Raw genomic sequence first — 24,084 nt, forward strand, 5'->3', positions numbered from 1 at the left:
CTTGAATGAGTTTATTCAAATGTTTCTCCCACTGAAAACACTACGTCCAAATGAACAGAATCAACTTTTTGGGATTCCCTTAGATTATTGAGCATGCATCAAGACATGATGAAATGCCTCCTCTCAGCTTGGAGCTTGCCAGCTACTTACAAATACATCCCTTTGAACGAATCCACTGCTTCACCATTTAGCCGCCTGATTAGGCACCTTCATCCAAGCCAAATACATGAAAGCACTATGGAGCTTCCATTTCCTCAGGTCTGCTCTACAGTTTTCTGTTTGTCAGTTATCTTGCTTTCATTCTCAAGTTCCGTGGTAACATCTTTACTTTGGAAAAAAGATCCTCTGCCTTTGTTAGTCTGTCTAGAATCATTAACAGAAATGATTAGTTTGGGTGTTTTTGTTTTTTGTGTGAAATAAATTAGCCTAGTGCGTCTGCACTCAGAGAAGCATTCATTTAGGCTATCTCTGTAAGATCAGCAGAGGGGAATTTCCCTCCTATTAGCACTGATTAGAGTCAAAAGTGAAACAAAGTCACTTTTTAGTTGCCTCAACCTGAAGCCAGCTAGTACTTAGCACACTCTTTGGATAACACTCACACAAAAGGATAGCTGTGATGGTAAAAACAGCTAATTATAAAGCCAGCGTACCCAGCTGTTAACAAGATCCTTTGTTAACAGCTGCTCTTTTACCAGGTCCCCTCATCACTGAACTCCTGCATGACGCTTCAGCAGCAAACGCGGTCAGAGGCTTTTAAAACCCTAAGTACACTCAGCTTACAGGCTTAGCGATGATGTCATGGGTTTTGGGGTTTAGACACTAATTTGGTCATTTTCTTACTTTTCTAGTCTAGAAGCAAGACAGCAACAGGGCTTAAAAAAAATCAAACTGCGTTTTGTTAGAGTTACCTCCCAAAACTTCCCATGATCTATCTGTATCTACACTCACAGCCCTGCCTCCTCCTCCTCCTAGCATTCCATCACACGGGCTTTCCTCTTTTCTCCGGGGTTTTTGGTTGGGTCCTTGATGTTTTGTTTCCTGTCCAGCTCAGTGCTGAGCCCTCAGCCAACCAGACGCCACAGAAGTGAAAGTAGAAAACAAAGCAAAAACACAGAGAAGACTCATGAAATCTGTGTCAAGCGCTTCTGACTGACCCAAACGGTGATGGCCTTGACCATGTAGGACCGTGCTGTATGGTGGGAGAAAAGAGTGGAAGTTGGCTTCTTTACCAATAAATTACACTCTATCATATGTTTATTTTACAAATGTTTATTTTAAAAATGTAACACAGCCATGAGCACTTCTTAGAAAAAAAAGGATTTCTGAAAAACATCATTTAGACATGTTTGTTTTGGCAGCTCTGCTGAGCACACAAGTTCAGAAGTTCAAGACTGTGAATGTGAACGCATAAAGATACATAAAGATATAAAACCTCACACTGCAGTCACATAAACAAGAGTCACAGTTTTACGTCTCAGTATTCATTTTGTTTTGGTTGCCTGGGTTACATTTTCTCAGTCAAGCCACTCAAACATATGATCACATGCAATGTTCTCATTGTAATATATAATAATAAAAAAATAATGTGAAATGTTTATGTGGCCACATTTATGTCACTTACTGATTTATGGACTCGATTGAAATAAAAATGATCCATTTAGACCAAAAGTCGTTCTGTGCAGGCTGTACAAGTGCTTTTTATTGCAGTTATATTGGTCATTTGAACACGTATGGGCACCGACCTTGTTTTGAAGTCAGTCTCAAGTGACGCCTCCAGGAAATGCACAATTTGGCTCTGTTGTGTTGGTGACAGCCCAACAGGCTGCTGCTTGGTTGTTACAGTAAGAATGTGCAACAGGAGTGGGGAGAGGTCTTTGAGGAACCTGTTCTCTCTCAGAAGTGTTACAGAGTCAGCAGCAACATGTATATAAATCTCGCCGTGTAAAGAAGATCTGGTTTGGCTTGGACCAGACTCAACATTTGAAAGCACAAATGAATTGTTCCTTTGTGTGCTTTGGGAACGCAGGGCCAGAGTTAAATTGGCCCAATGAATCAGCGGCCTCTGGTGCAACACTCGGGTAATATAACAGTGCGTCCAATGTACCATCACTTCCTTGGATCAAATGTTTTGCTTCGTTTTGTTGGGGACAAAAGCAGCTCATTTCTTTTCCACCTTCTTACTCGCCTCCATCCTCTCCACTCATAGCTTGTTTCTGAGAATGACGCCTGTGCTTTTCTGCCTCCTTTACTCTTTGTCTGTGAGTGTGTTTTTAAGTTGTTCTGGCTTGCCTTTTATTTCTGCTTGTTATTGTAGAACTCCATTTTTGGTTGGCTCTTCTCAGCTCATTTGCCAACTTTGATCAACTTTTGGCCTGCCTGTTTCAGTCCGTGCTTTTTGACTTTTCTAAACCACATCACATTTTCAGCAGTGGTTTTAGTCATGCTCATGTTCTCCCTTGTCAGGGGGACTGTTTACTTATAAAAGCTCTTTTTCTTCTTTCTTTTTTCAGTCTTAATTTATTGTTAGAGTTATTCTGGTTTTGTTGGCTCACGAAGAGGCTAAGGGTTGTTGTTTCAAGATGTTTTTATTTGTCATATACAGGTAACAATGGCGCATCATTACCAGCAATGAAATTCTTAGTCTCAGAGCCCTCGCAATATTGCATATAGAAAAAGTAAAATTGCACATAAGGTAAGACTTAGGTAAAAATAAATATATAAATAAGATAATATATATTAATAAAAAGAGTAGAATAAATAAATACATTACTAAAAATAGTGTAGTGGGTGTATTAACACACACCAGGGTTTCATAGAAACACAGACACTGATTACAGTGAAGCATTATACTGGGCTGTCCGGGGTGTACATCCACTCAGTGTCAGCTGGAATAGACTTCAGGCCATGCTGACATTAATATTGACAGGAACACAGCTGAGGAATTCAGTTTGTGACTAAATGAACTACAGAGGCTTTCTTCTGTTTGTGCAACGACTCCGCTGCAATCAAAATGACAAGCCCAGGGGTTAAACAGCATTCAGTTAATGAGCATTTAAATCTGATATGCAGCTAATGAAGATTACTGTCGAGTGAGTTCATTTTTTGTGTCCTGCAGCCTGGCGTTGCTTCCAGTGATGGCTTGGAGTTGAGTAATAAGAAAATAATGAAAATAATGTCATCCCGTGGCTCGCTCGCATCTTTATTTTCTAATCCCTGTGATGCATTCAAATAAAGTTGGTCACAGTACTTGAGGATCTACAAAGGAGGGTGGCATAAATGGAGAAAAGTTTTTTTAAATGCCAGGCAATTTCAAATGCAACTTTCCAAGATGGAGAAAGAGGGAGCAGAAGAAGAAGATGAGATTGGTACTGTACTTACAGCAGTTACTGTAAGTACAGTAACTGATGTCCTCATTCATTTTAGAGTTTTTAAATCAAATAGTGGATAACGTGATGATGTGCTGCTGAATTATGTTTTTGTGAAAAACGCTGCAAAATAAATATAGTCACACTGAAGTGTAATAACTCTGTGTTCAAAGCATGAAAATCCCAAGTACTTTATTGCTGGCTGCACAGGTGAGTTTGAAGGACTGTGGTGAATTTTACAGTTGTTTTGTCCTGATTCTGCTGTGTGCAGAAAGTAAAGGACCAAAACACAGGAAGCAAAAGTAAACAAAAAAAACCCCTCGGCTTTATTTGCTGAAACAAAACATTACAAAACTAGACTGAGACATAAATTAACACACGAACAGGTACACAGGGAAACACACAACCATGAGGGGAGATCGCACCACAGGTCCAAGGGAGACACTGACGAGGGAAGTGACACACGTGACACAAATTTACAAGACGCCACTGGGGAAGCACATTAAACATGAAAACACGAGACTTTCACAATAAAACAGGAAACAGTGGAACGTGACAAAGGAGTGGGGAAAAGGCAAACGAGAGGGAGCAAGGGAACGGGAGGGAGAGAGAGAAGATATGACGAGCTTGGGAAACATAGATAAACATGAAAAGCAGGGGGAATACAGAATGACACGAGGAAAACAAGACACAAGAACTCACACAACATACAAACAAAGACACACGGAGAGAGACACAGAGGACAAAGACACAAGATGAAAATACTAAATAATCAAGGAACTAAACAGAGAATATAAGAAACTCAAAACAGAATACCAAAGACTACTAACGAACCAGAAAATAACCCATAATACAAAATATGACAAGAATACAAGAAACACAGAACGCTGGGCCAAAAGGACCCAGAACCATGACTGATTCACTGTGCTGGACTATTACAGAACAGGCTGTTAGATTTTATCAAGGGTAGCAGACACTGATTATTGCTAAATGAATTATATTATCAGCATCATACTGTCTAGAGGTAGGAAATAAGCCATGTGGCTTATGAAACATCTGCTGCATCTTGTTGAGTTCAGCTGAAGCCAAAAATCCACAAAAAGCAGTGAATATTAGAGTACAGGTCAGTTTGTCACAGCATGTGCAGAATGAAAAATCAAGCTTACAAAACAAACTATGTGACTTATTCTGTGACTAAATCTTTTCTACACCCTGCAGCTCTACACCCAATCTCAGGGTTCCCACACCTGCCACATCTCACTTTAACCCCTGGACAAGTGGAAACTGAAGGCTTGTATCCCTTATGCTGTCCACTCCACTTTTGAGCTTTTTTCATAATTTCATTCAGAAATTGAAAACTTTCATATCTTTTATAATCATTACACATAAAGCGAACTATTTCAAGTACTTTTTTTGTTTACGTTTTGAAATTTGTGGCTTATAATTTATGAATATCAGATTGTTTGAATATTTCCAGAGATTCATTATAAAAGGATTTAACTGCAGAAACATCCAGCTGCTGAAAATTATGTTTTTTATACAACTGCTTCGATAGCGGCCTTCAGCTCTTTTTATTTTTGGTTCAGGTGTTTTTCATCAATCCTGCAGATTCTCCGTGGCTCTCAGGTCGGAGGAGATGACTGGCCAATCAAGCAGTGTGAGAAGATGGTCAGCGAACCACTTGGTATTAGTTTTGGCACTGCGGGCAGATGTAAAGTCCTGCTGGAAAAGGAGAACTGCATCTTCATAAAGTGTGTCAACAGATGGGAGCATGAAGTGCTCTAAAGTCTCCATGCAGATGGCAGTGTTGACTTTAGACTTGACAAAGCAGAGCGGACCAACCATCACCAATAGCAACAGATGAAACCTTAAATCATCACAGATACCAAAACGTGACACTGGACTTCAAAAACCTTGGATTGAGGCTCTTCACTCTTCCTACAGAATCTAGGACTTTGATTTCCAAATGAAATGCAGATTTTACTTTAATCTGAAAAGAGTATTTTAAACCATTGACTGACATTCCACTTATTTTTTTTTCCTGTAGCCCAGGTAAGATGCATCTGATGTAACTCTACTTGTCTCTGATTAAGAATGGCTTCATATAAGCGAGTGACAGTTGTAGCTCTTTCTTTGAAGACATCTTGATGCACTGGCAGCAGCTTCAGTCCACTCCTTGCGAAACTCTCTCAAGTTCTTGAATTAACTTTTCATGACAATCCTCCCAAGTCATCCCTACTGCTTTAGCATCTTTTAAAAAAATTAAAAATTGCCAGGCTTCTCCCTTCCATGTTGATGATCATCTTCTTCACTTTCTTCTTTCCTCTTTTCCATCACCCCACCAACCCTTCATACCACATAGCTTCCCCTCTCTGAGCCTGGGTCTGCAGGAGTCTTCTTCCTGTTAAACGGGAGTTTTTCCTTCCCACTGTTGCCAAGTGGTTGCTGAAAGGGGATAATGTAATTCTTTTCTCCAAAATACTTTAGGGTCTGTACCTTGCAGTATGAAGTACCTTGGGGTGACTGTTATTATGATTTCCTAATCACAATAACAGTCAATGCGCTATATAAATAAACCTAAATTGACTTTTGAACTAAACTGAATTGAATTTGGACAACTTCCCATTGACTGTGATTGCATATACTGCACTAGACTAAATAGACTGCATTTACACTCTTTGAATAGTACTACTAGCACTAGTACTCAAACTCAAAATGAAATATTCTAATAATGTTTCGGGGTTTTTTTCTGATTTTCATAAGCCATTAAAACAAAATGAATTACTCAGAATTACTCAGAAAAATAACCTTTTCATACTGAAATGATTTGAGGTGGTCTAGTATAAGACTTTGGGACTGTGGTTTCATGGTGAGAGTCCTAGGCTGACCTGTGAGAAAGCTTAAAGTTGGCCATTGTAACAGTCTTGGCACCAACAATAATATGGGACAAAACTCTGAGAGAAAGAATCAAACCCAGAAAATACATTCGGGGGCTTCCAGCCAAGGAAAAAAAAATCAGACTGAACTGAAATGACAGAAGCTTTGATTGTATGATTAGCACAACTGTCATAGTCGATAATGACAGTAAAAAAACAGAGTTAGGGGTCTTTTATACATTCACTGGTTTTATCATTGTACAGTATACATAAAGTTTATTTAATAAACAAAGTGATTAGATCCATGTCACAGTATCACATGCAGTAAACACAATCTCAGACCTTAGGGACCTTCAGCACGAGGGGCCAGACAACCAACCATCTTCCAATCTTCAAAGCAAGTATTTTGGTTCATAATCATAACAAAAGAAATGTGTTTGGCAAAGTCGCTCTTTCATTTTGGCCCAAGATATTTCTCTTTAATCTTAAAGTTAATCCTCTCAGATTTCCATCCATTCATTGCCTTCCAGCTACATTATCTGGTTTACATAATTACTATTAACAGAGTAGTGCTCCATGACTTGGCTGCAGATGTGCCTTTCTATGAAGCCTGTTTAGCTCGTCAGCTTATGGCAAAAAGTGACCTTGGAGAAAATCTGGAGACTCTTATAGTTAGACTGGAGGTTGGGGTGTCTTGAGGTCTTATTTAACAGATGTGACGCCACCTATAGCCAGACAAGTGTATTAATAAATCCAGATTTTCAAATAGGGGAATATATGTTGGCTGAACATGATTTGTTTTTAAGAGTCTTTTCAAAATATCTAAAAATCTCAATTTTGCTGGGGAGAGACGGTGAGTATCAGTTTCAGAGATCCCATAGTTCTTTCTCTCCCACCGGACCTCCATGGTCAAAAAAATGATGCTTATAGCTGCAGTTGGTCTAAAATCTCTCATTATGGGACACATTTTTTAAAGCCTAGAAAACAAAGACAAAATGAAAAGGAGAGGCTTATTTTTCTCGCAGACTGCAGACAGTACACTGAAAGGTTATTTTGCTCAGTGACGCCCCAAAAATTACAGCCAACACCAGCGTAAATCAAAGCTCACACTAATTCTAAAAGGTGAAACACACCCCCACAAACCGTTGCACTCTCATCCAAGATCGTACTTAGTGTAGCTGTGATCTTTGTGGAGACATTCAGTGTAAGTATTATAATACACTTCAGGCCGGTGATAAGTGTTATTCCACTCGACTCCACTTCTCAAAATTATTCGCAATCGTTTTCCTCTGGTCACCTGCATGAATGTAACACTTCCTTTCTTATCCTTTGGTCTGTGTCTGTATCTGTTGATAGCTTTACCAGCGATTTTCTTTCTTGCATCGACTTATGTCATTTCCCAGCTCTGCATGACTCCTCGGGTCCCATCTGTGGACACTCAACATGGAAGAAAATTAAACAGATGGTGGGGCAGACAGGGGGACTTAACAGAGTGTGAGCGTGTGTGTGTGTGTGTGTGTGTGTGTGTGTGTGTGTGTGTGTGTGTGAGAGAGAGAATGTAATCTGGACTGTATAGTTTCTGCAGTCTCTCAATGTGGATGTCTCTCTTTCTATTGGACAGTTGAAAGCCTTTATATAACCTAAAAGTCTGAGTAATTATAGATGACACGATAGTTTCTATGTAAAATAATTGGTCTGTTTCACTAATTTCTATTTATCTCTCCAGTGTTTACCTCCCACGTCCCGCATCAATGTTGGCTGTAAGACTTTAGGCTTTTAGCAGCGGATGCATAAAGTAAAATTTGTGCGTTCATAATATTTTGACCCACCTATTCTCAAAGCAGCCGTTCACACTGACGATGTCATTTTGCAGGATGAATTTGAGGCATTTATTTTTCTGGATAATGCTTTCCTATGTGAATAAACAGATCTAACCAATCAGACCAATGCATTTGGCAAGAAGTGTGCTCATAGTTCACTGAATATCCAATGATATGGAAATGGTAAAATAATACTATTTTACCTCAGGCACACAGCTAGACACCACCATAATACATAATACATTAGGTTATGTTCTTTGCTTAAGCAGCCAGCTGTGTGTTCTTGTGCAAAGTTAATAATTGCAACTTTACCTGTGCAATGTGTGTGCACAGCTTTTGGAGATTTATCAGATGTTAGAGTTATGTCACCTTAAAAGTTTTATAAGTTTGCTCAATTTCACATCCTGCGCTGTCCCTTTAAAATATTGTTTCACAGCTACAGCTGAGCTCCAGTTAGTAAACTTAGCACCGAGATGATTTATTGCTACAGTTGCAGAGCTGGGCCAAAATGTTTACACTTCTCTCTCTCTCTCTCTCTCTCTCTCTCTCTCTCTCTCTCTCTCTCTCTCTCTCTCTGTGCTTTTGTTTAGTTTCGGTGTCGCTCTCAGATTTGATTTCCGTTCCAATCAGATGTTTCTATGCAAAAAAATATGAAAAAAGATTTGTCAAACCTGCTAATTCTTGGGCGTTACCGATTGCATTGAATCCAAAAAACGAAAAAATCCTTATTTTATTTGTGTATTCATTGTGGGAAATATGTCAGTTTGTTTTAATACTTATTTAAGGTTCTATTTAAAATCTTAAGATAGGCTTTAAAATGGTTTCTAGTGATCATTTGTAAATCCATCAAATCAAACAGCAATCTGCTCTGTGCAGAAATGTCTCGTTTCTGTCAGTCTGGATACGTGTCTTTGGGATTATAATTGCCTCTCTATATGGCAGGTTTTTAACTCAAACAATGGAGAATGATGTTTTGTAACTGTCTCCAAAAACTATACTGACACAAAGGTTCAATATACAGTCTATGTTAACTATGGATATGAATGTGGATCTATATGTTAACATATTTATTCATCATCTAATGATACCTAGGAAGCAAATTTGCCTGTAGCCCATAAAGACACAATTTTTAATGACAATATAAGGATCCCCAGAGCTAGAGATATATAACTAAACATGGACAGCCAAGAGAAGTATCAGGGGGTGAAGGACCAACTAGAGCACATGCACAGTAAATGATATAGATAGACAAGCTGGGGATGACTGACCAGCTGCATATAGTAGTGATGGTAAAGCAGAGAAGGGTCCCTGAGTCTGACAAAAGCCACAGACTGAGCAGCTGCTATACCATCGCCTCGACATTGCTGTGGCATTCGTGTTACATACAAATGACGTCACGGGACTTTTGGATAATAACCCAACGCACATTACTCACTGGGTTCTACACCCACTATAACTCGGAAATGAGTCAGATGGAGCCAATCAGAGTAGATATTAATGAAAAAGGACGATATGTGATTGTGTTGCCTTGAATAAGTTCAATTCAATTCATTTTTGTTTATATACATTTATCCAACAGTTCAAGGCACTTTACATTGTAAGGTAAACACCCTACAGTAATACAGGAAACAGAGGAAATCCAAACAATCATATGACCCCCTATGAGCAAGTGCTTTGGCGACAGTGGGAAAGAAAAACTCCCTTTTACCAGAAACCTGCAGCAGAACCAGGCTCAGGGAGGGGCGGCCATCTGCCACATCCAGTTAGGGGTGAGGAAAGGAAGGTGGGGCAAAGACCCACTGTGGAACAGCACCAGAGATTAATAATAAGTACTGATTAAATGCAGAGGGGTGTATAAACATCCCTCTGCATTTCCTGAGTGAGTGAAAAAGTAAGTGAGGAAGAAACAACCTGCAGCCTAGACGTATTGCAGTGTAACTAGGGAAGAATTCAGGGTCCTATAACTATATGGTTAGCTGGAAAAGCTGGAAGCTCTTTCCACAGAAGAGGGGCCTGGAAGCCAAAAGGCTCTACCTCCCATTCTTTTACATTTGCTACAAACCACAAGTAAGCCTGCAGTCTGAGAGCAAAGTGCTGTAATAGGGAGATATGGTACTATGGCATCATTAAGATAAGATGGGGCCTGATTATTCAAGACCTCGCATGTGGTGAGAAGGATTTTAAATTCCAAGTCACATGCAATGGCTCGTTTCTTTCCCATGCTCTACATTGAAGTTAACTTTTGTATTGGAAAACTTTAATATGTCTTGTATCTAACTAATCAGAGATATTGCCAAACTTTTCTGCTTGTAACTCCCCCTCATTCACCTCCCCCTCCATATCTTTGTTTTTCTACACCCACCATTTTTTCTTCTATCTCCTTTCCACCCTAATATCTCCCTCACTCTTTCAATCCAATTTTCTCCTCTTCCTCCATTCTGTCATCCCTTGTCCTCCTCACTGTCCGCCCCCACTCCCTCACATCATTTAGGTCTTTTCATCTCTCGGTCATGCTGTCTATTTGATTGGAGCTTGCCTTTATGGAATTTCCTTCTTTGGCTTTGGGGTCATTTTCTATCTGTCTCTTTCATTCCACATATCCTCCTACTATATTCCTCATTTCTCATCTTTTTTTTGAACTGTTTTCCTCACTTCTTTATCATCTTTCAATCACATTTCCTTCCTTTTTTATATCTTTTGTGCCCACTCTTCCCTCTCCCTTTAGTTGAGCTGTTCCCTCAGCTCATTTATTGTACATTAGTCTATGTTCCTCTGATAATTCATATTCTTTCTCTCCTTTCCATAGTGCATAGTATTATACCACCATTACATTAATCATTTCCATAGGTTTACTGAATAATACTAGCTTAGAAAACTTTACTTCTGAAACAATCAGTCATTAACAAATCTGGACATTAAAAATCACCATTAGCTAATATTTCCCTTTCACAAACATTACACCTGTATGAACTAACGTTATCATATTCTATAAATGACCAACACTGATAAAATCTAGATCTTACATGAATGTGTGAGTGCCTAGGCTTTGCAGCACATTTGTATGGAGGCATGTTTCTAGGTGTCTCACAACTGCCCACGTTTGACTTTTGAGTTTGAGGCCTTGTTCTGTGGTAAAAAGTGCAGCCCATCGCCTCGCTGTTCCAGTGCTACATATTTCATAAGCTCTCTCTTTAGGTCCCATCACAGCTTTTGATAGAATCTTAACAGGGCTGCAGTCTGGAGTTTGGTCTTAGTCACTAAAACACGTTTATTCATTTCTTCTTCAGCCATTCTGTTGTAGATTGCCCTGTTTCATGACTCAGTTTCAGCCACACATTTGCTCTAGAATACTGTGGTATACAGAGGAGTTCACAGTTGACTCACTGACTGCAGGTCCTCAGGTCCTGTGACTATAAAGCAAACCTGAATCATCACACCTCCACCACCATGTTTGACAGTTGGTATGAGGTGTTTGTGCTGATATGCTGTGGTTTCATCAAATGTGAAACTGCGCACCACCACCTTGTTCCTAAGCCATGCTGTCATGATTGTTTTCTCCTGTTTTCTCTTGACAATCCTCGTCATTGACGAGGGAATTAGAAACATTGGCTGATCAACTCAGTTCTCACACTTAGAAATACTCTGATTAGATTCTTTGTTTTGAGGCTGGGTCTCCACTCCAGTGCTTTGATGTGTCCCAGTGTTAATCGTGCTTATCATTCCTGTTTCTCTGTTTTGTAGCACCATGTCTGAGGCTGATACAGTTGGTTCAGTGTACACCTGACTCAGAGTGGAAACGTTTGAGATTCTTCTACTTCTCTGTGCCAAGCTGACCGTACTGAATGGAAGGCTTCATATTGTCTTATTTTGTCTCCATGTAGCTGCCATACTTGTTCAATCACATTGCTGCAACAAACCTTGTACAGGTCCAGACCTTAACCCAATTAACATTTTGTGAAGAATGCTAACGGATGCCCACAAGCCACAATGAACTGAAGCAACGCTGGAAATAATATGGGCCAAAATTCATCCTTAGTGATGTGGAAAAACTGATAAAGTCATACAGGAAATAATGACTTCACATTGTTACTTGTACAGGTGAGTCTACAAGCAGCTGAATCATGGGGTGTAGTGTTTCACAGGACTCCTCTTATAAAACTTTATTTTTCACATGAAAGCTAAAAACACTGAAGCTGTAAAACTGTCTACAAAAAAAGTAAAGAAAAATCCTAAATTAAATTAGTGATTAAATTAAATTAAATTAGTGATGGCCAACAGCATGCTGTGGGCACCCCAGCTTGAAACTGAGACACATGTGAGCTCAATTAAGTTTAATGTATATAAACATACTGCATCCCATCACAGCAACTTACTTCAAAGTCATAATGTCAAGGCTAAAACATGTCATAATAGCTTTAGGATGATTAGGATGATTCATGCCAGGGACCCTAAATGGTTCCCAGAAATACCAACTTCTTTTTCCATTACATAACTGGTTAGACACCAACTTTACAACTAGATGGAATCACAGCATTCTGGGCCCTACTAATTAATATGGTCACATGTTAAAATCCCTACATACTCCAGTGTTCACATTTTCATTGCCTTCAATGTATATATAATAATGTATAATTTCATTGTACATTCTTGGACAATGGCAATAAAGTATTTTATTATTATTATTTATGATTATTATTAGAAGCATTAATATTTACAGTGTTGTTTAAAAACACTTTTGCCTGCTGTGGATGCTCTCAGCGACTACGTCACGTCATCAGACTGGACCTCTTCACAGTGTTTGTACTTTAAATGAACTATCAGATTAACATTATGGGTTGTTGTGAAGTATAGACCAGCCCAGAAATTTGTGCTTCAGTTTTCCTTAGTAAAATTCTAGTATTTTACTAGTTCGTTATTTAGCCGATGTGTGTGTGTCTGCACTGTACCCATGCAGTTTATAAATCCAGCTCGCTCACCAAGCTTGCTAGTGTTAGCTGATAAATCACCACTCCACACTTTAATCTACAGAAGGTAGCTTTTGGCTTAAAAAAACAAAACATGGAGGCAGCCAATATGCTAATGTTGGTACTTCAAAGTTCATTCATCTACTGGCTATAGTTATATCCTCACCACTTTTTGTCTATACTTAATGTTAACATATTCTATGAACTTGGAACTTGCTTGGTGTCTAAGGTGTCTAGTTTAAAAATTATTTTACAGTTTCTCACCAAAAGTAACAATGTGTTGGGCATTTTTTAAAGCTAGTCTTGTCCTGACATCTCCATTGCAGCTTTTGCTTCTCTCCCTCTCTTACCTCCTCTCGCTCGCCCTGGTGCTTGGCTGACTGATCATAATGAGGACCACAGCAGTGAGTCTTCTACACACCTGTTTCTCATCTTCCCAGTTCACTGCAATGCTTAAGTATCAGCCTCCGCGTCCTTTGTAAGTACAGTTACTTTCATTGTAAGTAACTGTAGTGGACCAATTAGACCAGGGGTGCTCAATCCCAGTCCTCGAGAGCTACTGCCCTGCAGCTTTTAGATGCGTCCTTGTTCCAGCACACCTGAATCAAATGAATGGCTCGTTATCAGGCTTTTGCCAGACTTGATGGCATGCCGAATTGGTAATCCAACTATTTGATTCAGCTGTGTTGGAGTAGGGATGCATCTAAAACCTGCAGGACAGTAGCTCTCGAGGACTGGGATTGGGCACCCCTGAATTAGACTTTTTGATTATTCATCCTGCCACATTATTTATCATTTTACTTTAATTCTGTATCTCGTATTGTCCTATACTCTTACAATAACCTAAATATTTCCAACAAATCTACAGAAATCTGTAATTTTTAATAATTTTTAATTATTATTAATTATAATGGCATCATATATTTTATATTCTTGCTAGCCATCAAGCTATGACTTGTAATGTTAGAACTGCCTCATAAACTAATTTTTGTATGATGATTTTGACCATGGATAACAGCTCTAGAATACTTTCCCACTGAAATTAATGTCATATAATGTTAGTTAAACAAGATGCATTGGTAGCAGACCAATTATCATTACATTAGCTACATTACTTTTAGCTTTTTTATTAGAATGAAAATATTATATGAATCTTGATAACAGAAAGTGAAGAGAACAAAATTTGAATATTGTACCCTTCTTTAAAGATTGTTACGTTCCCCTAAAAAGGTCCAGGCGATGAGGGAACAAAAAGTGTCCGGGTCAGAAAAAGGAGACAGAGGCAAAATTGTTAAATTAAAGAGTTTTATTAAAGTTTCTATTTATAACTCAGCTAAAAGAGACGGACAAGCCGCTATCACCATTTAAAGAAACAAAACAAAACTCAAGCGTTGGTCAGTAAAAAATGAAAAGTAAGTCAGAAAAGGGTTAGTAACCAAGCACACTCCTCTCCACCAAGCAGGAGCAAACAATCATAAAGTAAAGCTCACTAGCTGCAGCCACTCACATGGCACTCTGGCACCAGAGCTCACCTTTCTCTGACCTTAAGTACCTTTAATTGCTGATGGAAGGCAGGTGTACTAAAGGAAAAGGCGGCACCTAAGGCAGGAGAGATGATAGGACACGCCCACACAGGGAACTTCAGGAGGAGGCCCTCCTAGAGCCATAACAAGATGATTTTGACCCCATGCCACTTTACAAAGTTATAAAACTAAAGAAAAAAGAAGAAAAGCAAACAGCCAGAGAGGGCAGGATTTTAACTCTATAAAAAAATGCTCGTCGTTTTGCTTTAGCTACCAGTCTTTTATTTTTGTGTTTTTGCTCCCTTTCATATTTCCTGATGGATTTCTGCACAAGCGTTCTCCTCCCAGACTACCCTTCTCTTCCAGTCTAAACACACAAAGCCTTAAGATGTTCAAACCATTAAGAAAGAAGCTAAGGGCAACAATGGAGAGATCAACTGAATAACAGCCTTATACCCCATAACAACAATTAAAACCAAGATTTATGACAAGTTTGGTTTAAAATTACAGTAATTATTCAACACTTTATTTCTTTTGCTTTTTCATTGCTCAATATTTTGTATTCATTGAGACACGAGAGTGAAGTAAATGAGTTCCAAGAAAGCTGTATTACCATTTACTTCATTGTATTCCATTAATTTAACAGAACTGCTGGTGTGCGGGACCAAACTGAAACAATGTTTTGATTATTATTATTATCATTTTAATGGATAAGGCAGAAAATATTTGATGGATAGGGTTTTAGAGCTTCGAGTTTGAGACAGTTTTTAAATTTGGCAATACAGAAGAAGTGAAAAAAGCAGCTGTCTTTATCCACTAGTTTCCATGGAAATATTGGTCAGTTTGTTTTTAGAGAGTGTGTATGTCATTATTAGTAAATGGACCACAGCTCAGTAATTGTGAATTGTGAAATGTGTTATCCACATAAATCCACAGACACTGGCTTTTTCCTTGCTCTCCACTTTGTAAGTAAAACGTACTTCAGATGCAGTAGATTCTGAATCAGTTCAGGCAATAATCCAAACATGAACAGACACGCTCATGTGAAATATGACTGAATAACAACACAGTGCTCAGTGTTGAAAACAACATATGACCTGTTGTTTTTTTCACCCTTTTTTCTTTCAGATTTTCCTGTTATGGTGGTGGATTACAATGGATGATCATAATGAACTTGGTCAAACTGCACACTAATCACTAAAGCTGTGCATATACACACACTGGAAGTGATTTGCAGAGACTAGAGTGACCAGAGACCATAGAAAGATATTTGACGATTTCAAGCACTGTGGGCAAAATAACTGCTGCTGACCAAAAGTGGGCAGGACTCGAAGTAAACTGTGTGACCAAGAAGGTCTTGTTCTGATTGACATAACACTTTACAATTCCACTGTCATTGGTAGTGTCTTGTGTGCTTTTGCAGCATTTTTCAATTTCAATTTCATTTTATTTATATATATATATATATATATATATATTTATCAATGAAGACCCTACAATAATACACAGAATAATCAGACAAGCCCCTGTGAGCAAGCACTTGGCAACAGTGGATGGAAAAACTCCCTTTTAACAGGAAGAGCTACTGATAGCGGGGTGACGGGGACATTTGACCTTTCAGGGCCACTGTACAAAAGGTCAGGCATCAGACTGCTTTAAGCTCAGGTTTTTACTCTTAGCTCTGTATGATATAAGTGAGAGCAGACATGGTCATTTCAGGTTCTGACTCAGAGCAGCCCCACCCACTTGTTGTTTAAACCTTCAGTTTGCAAGGGGCAGCCAATCAGAAGAAAGCAGGTTTAAAAGGGAGGAAACTAAAGTAACAGCCTTATGTAGCCCTTCAGGATGAACTGAAGGGCTACAAAAGGCTTAGTAAAAGATAAAAGGGAGTTTATTGAGCTGCTCAAGTAGTGTCCAAAATAAAAAGATGAAAAATATGAAGTTTGAAATGAGCATAACGAAATGGCCAGGGGCGATCGTGGCTCAAGAGTTGGCAGTTCGTCTTGTAATCAGAAGGTTCCCCGGCTCCGACAGTCTCGGTCGTTGTGTCCTTGGGCAAGACACTTCACCCGCTGCCTACTGGTGGTGGTCAGAGGGCCCGGTGGCGCCAGTGTCTGGCAGCCTCGCCTCTGTCAGTGCGCCCCAGGGTGGCTGTGGCTACAATGTAGCTTGCCATCACCAGTGTTTGAATGTGTGTGTGAATGGGTGGATGACTGAATGTGTAAAGTGCTTTGGGGTCCTTAGGGGCTAGTAAAGCGCTATACACATACAGGCCATTTACCATTTACCATAACTAGTCTGCTTTAATCTGTAAATATCTCCTTAAGTGAGACTCATGATCATTTTCATTGGATGTAAATACTCACTGTGGCCATCTGTCAGTCTATCAAGTTTAAGATTCTTCACATTTCTATTTTTAAGACTCTAATTTACCAGAATTTCACACCAAAAGGTTGGCAGCTGTGGCTCTGGGAGCAGTGTTGGTTGTTCAATCACAGGTTTGGCGTTTTGGTTCCCAGTCTGTGCACTTGTCCATGGGAAACTGATTTGTTGAGCAGGACATATGCAACTTTCTCACTGTCTTGCTGTCTTTGCCGAGCAGTTTCTTTCATGGTTTTCTTTGATGGTCTTTTTTAAATGAAGATAAATACACTGCATCTTAGCCTGCATCCATGGCATCTACTCAGTTCTTCCATATCTGTGAAAAATTGGTTTGTAAATAAATCCTATTGTGCGTGAGGACACTTCACACACTGCTGCAAAGCCAGTATTCACAGCTGAGTGAGCGCAGTGAAGATGTTTTAATGTAGCAGCCCCGAGGACAGCAAGTTAACTACTGGGCTGAGATTAAGTGGATTTCATGTTGCTATGGGCAATGTTATTACTGCACACACACACCCACACGAGCCTTTAGTTATACCTACACTATTTAGGATAGACTGAGCAGGATTTATTTTGGATTTGACCCCATTTTTAAGTGGTATTTGATATTGCAGCCAGCAATAGTGGTTTGCGTGTTGGCACATATAAAAGCTTCCAAAGAGTGTTTTGTTGGAATGTTCACATATTCAAGACAATTATGCAAATATCAGATCTTAATTTTCTCTGCTCTACTTGTGCTTTTGTGAAATTTAGCCAGCTGGTCAGAGTTTGACATGGTTGTTCAGCTGTGCAATGTAAAATGAGAGCTATTAGCTCACGTTGTTGAGGTCAGGGGGGTTCACTGGAATTGCTGAGTCATTTAATTCTGTAACAGGGCGTTTTCATATTTGGCCTAAATACTCAAAATCTCCATCCAGCAGCATTTCTTTGGAAGACAAAGACAATATTAAAGGTTTTACTACATTCATTAGCCACTTACTTAAATATATGTGTTCAACTTCTCCTTAAAGCAAATCTCTATATGTAGTATCAGCCAGTCACATGGCAGCAACTCAGTGCATTTAGGCATGTAGGTGTGGCGTGCTGATGTTCAAACTGAGAATCAGAATGGAGAAGAAAGATGATTTAACTGACTTTAAACGTGGGGTGATTGTTGGTGTCCCTGGTGCTGGCCTGAGTAATTCAGAAACTGCTAATCTGCTGGGATTTTCCCACACAGCCATCTCTAGGGTTTACAGAAAATGGTCCAAAAAAGAAGAAAGTATCAGTTTCAGTTCTCTGGCTGAAATTACCTTGTTAATGCCAGAGGTCAGAAGAAAACAGTTAGACAGATCACCCTGTTAGCACCTCCTGTCACCTAAGAACAGGAAACTGAGATTACAATCCACTCAATAGAAGAATTAAAACATAGCCTGGTCTGATAAGTCTTAATTTCTGCTGCAACATTCAGACTGTAGAGTCAAAATTTGACATGAAAGCATGGATCCACCCTACCTTATATCAACAGTTCAGGATCTTGGTGGTGTAATAATCATTGTTTGAAGATGTTTGAGTCATTTAGTACCAACTGAGCATTGTTTGAATGCCACAGCCTACCTGGGTAATGTTGCTGACCATGTCCATCCCTTTATGACCACAGTGCATCCATCTGGGCTGCTTTCAGCAGGATAACACACAGTTTTGCAGTCAACAAGTCTGCAGCTATCATGTCAGTATGGACCAAAATCTCTCATGAATGTTTCCAGCAACCTTCCTGAATCTGTGTAAAGAATAATTAAAATAGTTCTGAAGGTGAAAGAGGGTTTAATTTGGTACAAGCAAGATGTAACTGGTAAAGAAGTTGTCAAATGTAAGTGGTAATTTATAAATCATAAATCAAACAGCTGGAATCTATTACTTCAGTTAAACTCAGCTCTTTGTTGCAGAACCAAGTTGCTCTATTTGTTAGCCAACTGCATACTTCACATTATGTCAAACGTATAAAAAACATCTTATATCGACATTGGCACAGCTGTTGGATCACACCTATTTTCATACTCAATATTCTTTTTGATCCCAACTACACACCAGTAAAGTTCAGTGAATGCGTCTTGTACAAATGTGTCCAGCATTTGAACATTACAAAAAACATAATTGCATAAATTATCATGCCCAGAACACACTGATTATCATAATTTGCTGAGGCAATGGGTGGAAGTGCTGAGTGTTAGTTCTGCAAAGTGTATTCAGGGAGCTTGAGCATGACAGAATTACAAAAATATGTGAACATGGAGGAGCCTGCTCACAGGAAAGGAAGAGAAGAGTGTGGTGTGATGTAGCAAGAGAGGATCAAATAATATAGGAACTGCCAGGAGGATTGCCAGGATTTATACATCGGGGAAACCAAATGACCTCTGGCGAAGCAGATGGGACAACACAGAAGAGCTAACTCGTCAGGGCCAAGACCTCAGAGTCTATTCAAACCTGCAGGCCAGTGGACACTCTTTCAATGATGAGGATGTACACATCCTGGACAGGGAGGAACGCTGGTTTGAGCGCGGAGTCAAGGAGGCCATTTACCTGAAAAGGAAAAAACCATCTCTGAATCGAGGAGGGGGCCTAAGGGTACATCTTTTCCCATCTTACAATGCTGTGATTGCAGCCATTCCCCAACTCTCTGTGAATGGTACTCATGGCCATTGATCAATGTATATTAATGATCATGACAATTTGTGTATTAATGATCAAGACATTGACCTCACAGCCCACTGTTCACCGGTATGAAAATGTATTGTTCATAAGGCTGGGCAAACCTGCAGTCAGCTGAGACTGAAGAAGTCAGTTGGATGAGTGATGAAACGTTTCTCCCACTGAAACACTGCGTCCAGATGAACAGAATCAACCTTTTGGGAACATAAAGTGCAGAAAAGCGGAGATGGATGTTGCAACATTCACAAGAAAGTCTCTCCCTGTTATTTTACAGGGAAATTTGAGTTTGTGGACAAAGACACAGGATGTCCAGCGCCTCCCAGAACTACGTTTGTTACTATAGTAGTACATTTTGTTGGAAAAGTTTGGAATTTGCTGGATAAGGGTAACTCCTGCAGAGTCCATTGTCATTTTCACAATTTTGACCAGGCTTTCAAACATACTTGTGATTTTGGTTGTGATGAATTGTTTACTTACTTAAAAAGTGAAATTAAACATATGAATTACGGTTCTGGTTGAGTTACTGCCGCTGAGAGTTTGGTTATGGCGTCAAAAACCACTGAGGTGAAAAAGAATGTCTACATGTGATTTCATCTTGGCAGCTGGGCCCAGTGGCCTAATGGCCAAGGCATCAGCCTCCGGAGCTGGGGATTGTGGGTTCAAGTCCCACCTGGGTCGTCTTACCTTTAAATTGTGGGTTTTAAGCATGAATAGAGTGCCAACACCTAATTAGCATCTTTACACTTCAGTCTGATAAATAATGAGTACATTACAAATAGGAAAAATCAAAAATCGTGTCTGTGAAGGTTCTCCCTTATCCAGGTCATCATGGTCTAAGGAGCTTGGAAGCTCCTTAGACTGCAAAATCATGTAACGCAATCCCTCCAGCATGTCTTTAGTTTTTCATTTGTTCAGCTAATGCAAACATTAGAATTTTGGGAAACGTGCCTCAGGATTCCTGTATTAATTGTGGCTGACATCGAAATGTCAGCCTTGCATGTCTGTTTATATTTAATGTAAATATTGTTGCTAATGTTTCAAAAAGGCTCAGTACAGACAGGACACACAGGATGGTGGTATCGTAGTTGGAATGAAACGAACCCCATCTGTCCTCCTCTAACTGTTTTCACAGGCAAAGCAAAACATCAGAGCAGCGAGATGGCCGATGTCCATAACTTAATCAACATCTCAGGCCAAGCGAGCTGGCCTGTTCCTTCAGACTCTCTCATCTGATTTATGTGCTTCTACTTTTGAATGAATGTACTGGTTTCTTGTTCCTGTATACAGTATATGCTTAATTGCTTGATCATGATGAGCTAAGCCTCAGTTCACACCTGAAAGTACCTCAGCTGCTCTTTCTACACATCCAGACTTTTGTTTTATGAGAATAAAAATATTTTAAGAACATAAACATGCGCAAGGATCTTATTTTGGGACCTCGGGGAGTTTGTGTTGTGTTATGCAGGCTTTTTTTTATCTCGTGTACACAGCTCACAAGATTTGGTATTTCCAAAAGCATCAGCAGCTGAGGAAAAAAAAAGATTTTAGTCTTTGTTTTATCAGTAGTGTGTAAAATTTGCAAACATAAACTGGAGACCGTCTTGAATTTTGATTATCTTGTCTAACTGTCCTTCTGTTCGTCTCTTTCTATGACACATCACTGTGAGTCAGTATCCCAGCGGCCTGTGCCTCAGCGTCTGGAGTTTGTCTGTCATGTTAGTGACATGTGTCATCACAAACAGCTGATGAAAATGGGTATCAATAAGGAGTAATTATTTTATTCTTCAATTAAATCCCTATTTGCCACTTGTGTGTAATGTCTCCCCCTAATGGTGGCCAGGACAGAATGACTGAAATGTCATGATCTAAAAATCATGCAAACTGGTGTAATTTTTAATGGTGTACAAAAGTGAAATTAAACCTGTGATATCTGTTTTATACATTCAAGACATCAGACATGATTGTCAGTCAAAATACCCTTTAAAGCATGGGCTACAAAATAAATGAATAAAAATAAACAAAATCTGTGAAGGTCAATTATAAACATTATACATTATGGCAACACACCACTGATGGATTGTTCTTCGTGGCCCCCAAAGGCCTGTTTGAGCACTGTAGCTATGCTTCATAGAGCAGAACTGCTATTATAGTTTACAGCCTAATAAAAGAGCAATTACACTGAAAATGGAAACTTCAAAATATTGAAATATCCCCTGAGGATTAGGGCTCATTTCTTAGATGTGCAGGAGAAACACAAGAGAGGGGGAGGATGGATGGATGGATGGATGGATGGATAGAGCACTTCCAAATGATGGTAGTTTAATGGAGAAGGACAGAATATCAACCGTCTAGAAAAAAAAAATACATAAAACTTTTAATTGGATTCTTATGGAATTCAGTGAAATTAGTATTTGATCCTAAGCTTCTTGCTCACAAGTTGAGGTTGATCATGAGAACGTTGGTGGATCAGCCCGAAACTACACAGTAGGATCTCGTTAATGATTTGAAGGCAGTTGGTCCACAGCCATCAAGAAACACACACTAAGGCACATGTACAGGCCTGTTTTAAGTTTGCCAGTAAACATCTAAATTATTCAGAGAAGACATTTCTCTTAAGAAGAGAAATGCTGAGTATGACCCAAACAACAGCATCCACACAGTCAAGCACAGAGGTAGAACATTATGCTTTGACCTGTTTTTATGGGTACATAAAAACATGCATGGGGTCATGTACCATAAAGTCATGGATGAGAAACTTCCATTAGTCTTCCAGCCTGACAATAACCCAAAACATGTAACCAGCAAAGCAACAAAAGAGAGGCTAAATAAGAAACACATTAATGTAGGGACCTACCTAGACCTCAGTCCTACTGAAAATCTGTGGAGGAAGCTGAAGTTTTGTGTTGCCAAGCAGGAGTCAAGAAAGCTAAAGGATTTATAGAGTCTCTGTAAAGACGAGTGGTCCAAAATCCCTCCTGAGATGTGAGAAACCTGGTGACCAACTTCAGGACACTGCTGTGCTAACCAACAAAGGTTTTTCCCACCAAGTACTAAGCTGTGCTTTGCTATGGATTCAAAATACTTATTTGAAAATCAATTTATAAGTTTTGTGTAATGTGTTTTTTGGCAGAGATGGTTAATTTCTTTGGAGTGAGCACAATTACAAATAAATAGATAGATGTTAATATCTGTAATCAAATCTACCTTTTGAGAACATCGCCCTTCATCCCATTAAAAAAAAATCACAGTGACTCATGAGCATCCAGAAACAGGGAGTTATGCCAAACACCTGCTCCCAGTCCCTTTGAGAATGTTGTTGTTATACATGATAAAATCAATTGAAAAGAAAAACCGTCTGTCATGTGAGAGCCCATTAAACCTTGCACCTGGGTCACTCCAAATAAAATCAACCCAATCTGAAACAAGTTGCCACCTGAGCTCCTCAGAATCAGCAGATTTTTCTGTTTTTTTGTATGCAGTAGTTTCAGTTGTTTTAATGATGCCACACAATTATTTTCTTAGTAACTGTCCCCCAGAGTCCACAGAGGGGTTGTTTTTAAATTTGGTGCGTTTTAGTTTATCTTGTTTTTCGAATATTTTTGAGCCCTCATCATGTCTTAAGCTGAGGAGTTAGCCACACGACATTGTCATGTCTGCATAATCCCATGTGTTATATCACCATGTGGGACAGTTGTCTGCTCAAAACAAGGTAAATGTCTCTTTGTACCACCTTATTAAAATAACTATTCCATCTCTGTCAAAATAACCATATTTTTAACACTTACGAATGTTGCTTATGACAGCTCATAAAATGGTCCTGCTGTAAACCAACATCCAAAATGTAACTTGTGAAATTGTATCTTGTACCTCCAAAGCATGAAGTTTTACCTCAGCAGGAGCTGCATGGAGGTAAATGTTGCTCACAGACATGTGCACTGTGTGAAGTGTGGATTATGTATTTGTCCCAAATGGTTCGAAAAAAATTTAACATTTTTTGTATATGCAACTCCTACATGATTGATCCTATGTTTTTTCCTCCACTTTTTCTCCAGAATGATCCTATTTTGTTTAACCAAATACTCACTTTTCTGTGTCCTAATTAACAAGGCAACCCTAACCCACCTGCTAGTTATTGCAGTTGTGTCTCTTAAGATACTTTAGACACTATGAAGTTTAGATCAGGGGTGTCATACATAAGGTGTGCAGCCAGAATTGATCTGATAAAGTTTTTAATACAGCTCGCTGGACAGCTTTGGAAATGGTGAAAGAAGTCATAGATTTTAACTGTATTGTCACATTAATTTTTTTCCAGCTGATATGCTCCCAAGGTCATTCATACCACACCAAAGTAATCTACTATAGAAATTTCTGTTTCTTGCCAGTGGTTCCGCAGTTATAACATTAAGTAAAAAACACCCCCATGTCCTCCCAAAAATAGCAAAAACACTGGACTTCTGTTAATTAAC

The 24,084-nt window shown here is 39.2% G+C and overlaps 1 non-coding gene across 1 annotated transcript; it reads left to right on the forward strand.

Moving 5' to 3' along the window:
- The first annotated feature begins 20,223 nt into the window (after positions 1 to 20,223).
- trnar-ccg (transfer RNA arginine (anticodon CCG)) lies at positions 20,224 to 20,296 on the forward strand. Its single transcript has one exon. It is a non-coding gene; the product is annotated as a tRNA-Arg (tRNA).
- Positions 20,297 to 24,084: the final 3,788 nt, after the last annotated feature.

This window comes from Oreochromis niloticus, linkage group LG6 (genome assembly GCF_001858045.2).
Source record: "Oreochromis niloticus isolate F11D_XX linkage group LG6, O_niloticus_UMD_NMBU, whole genome shotgun sequence".
In the NCBI taxonomy this organism is placed as follows: Eukaryota; Metazoa; Chordata; class Actinopteri; order Cichliformes; family Cichlidae; genus Oreochromis; species Oreochromis niloticus.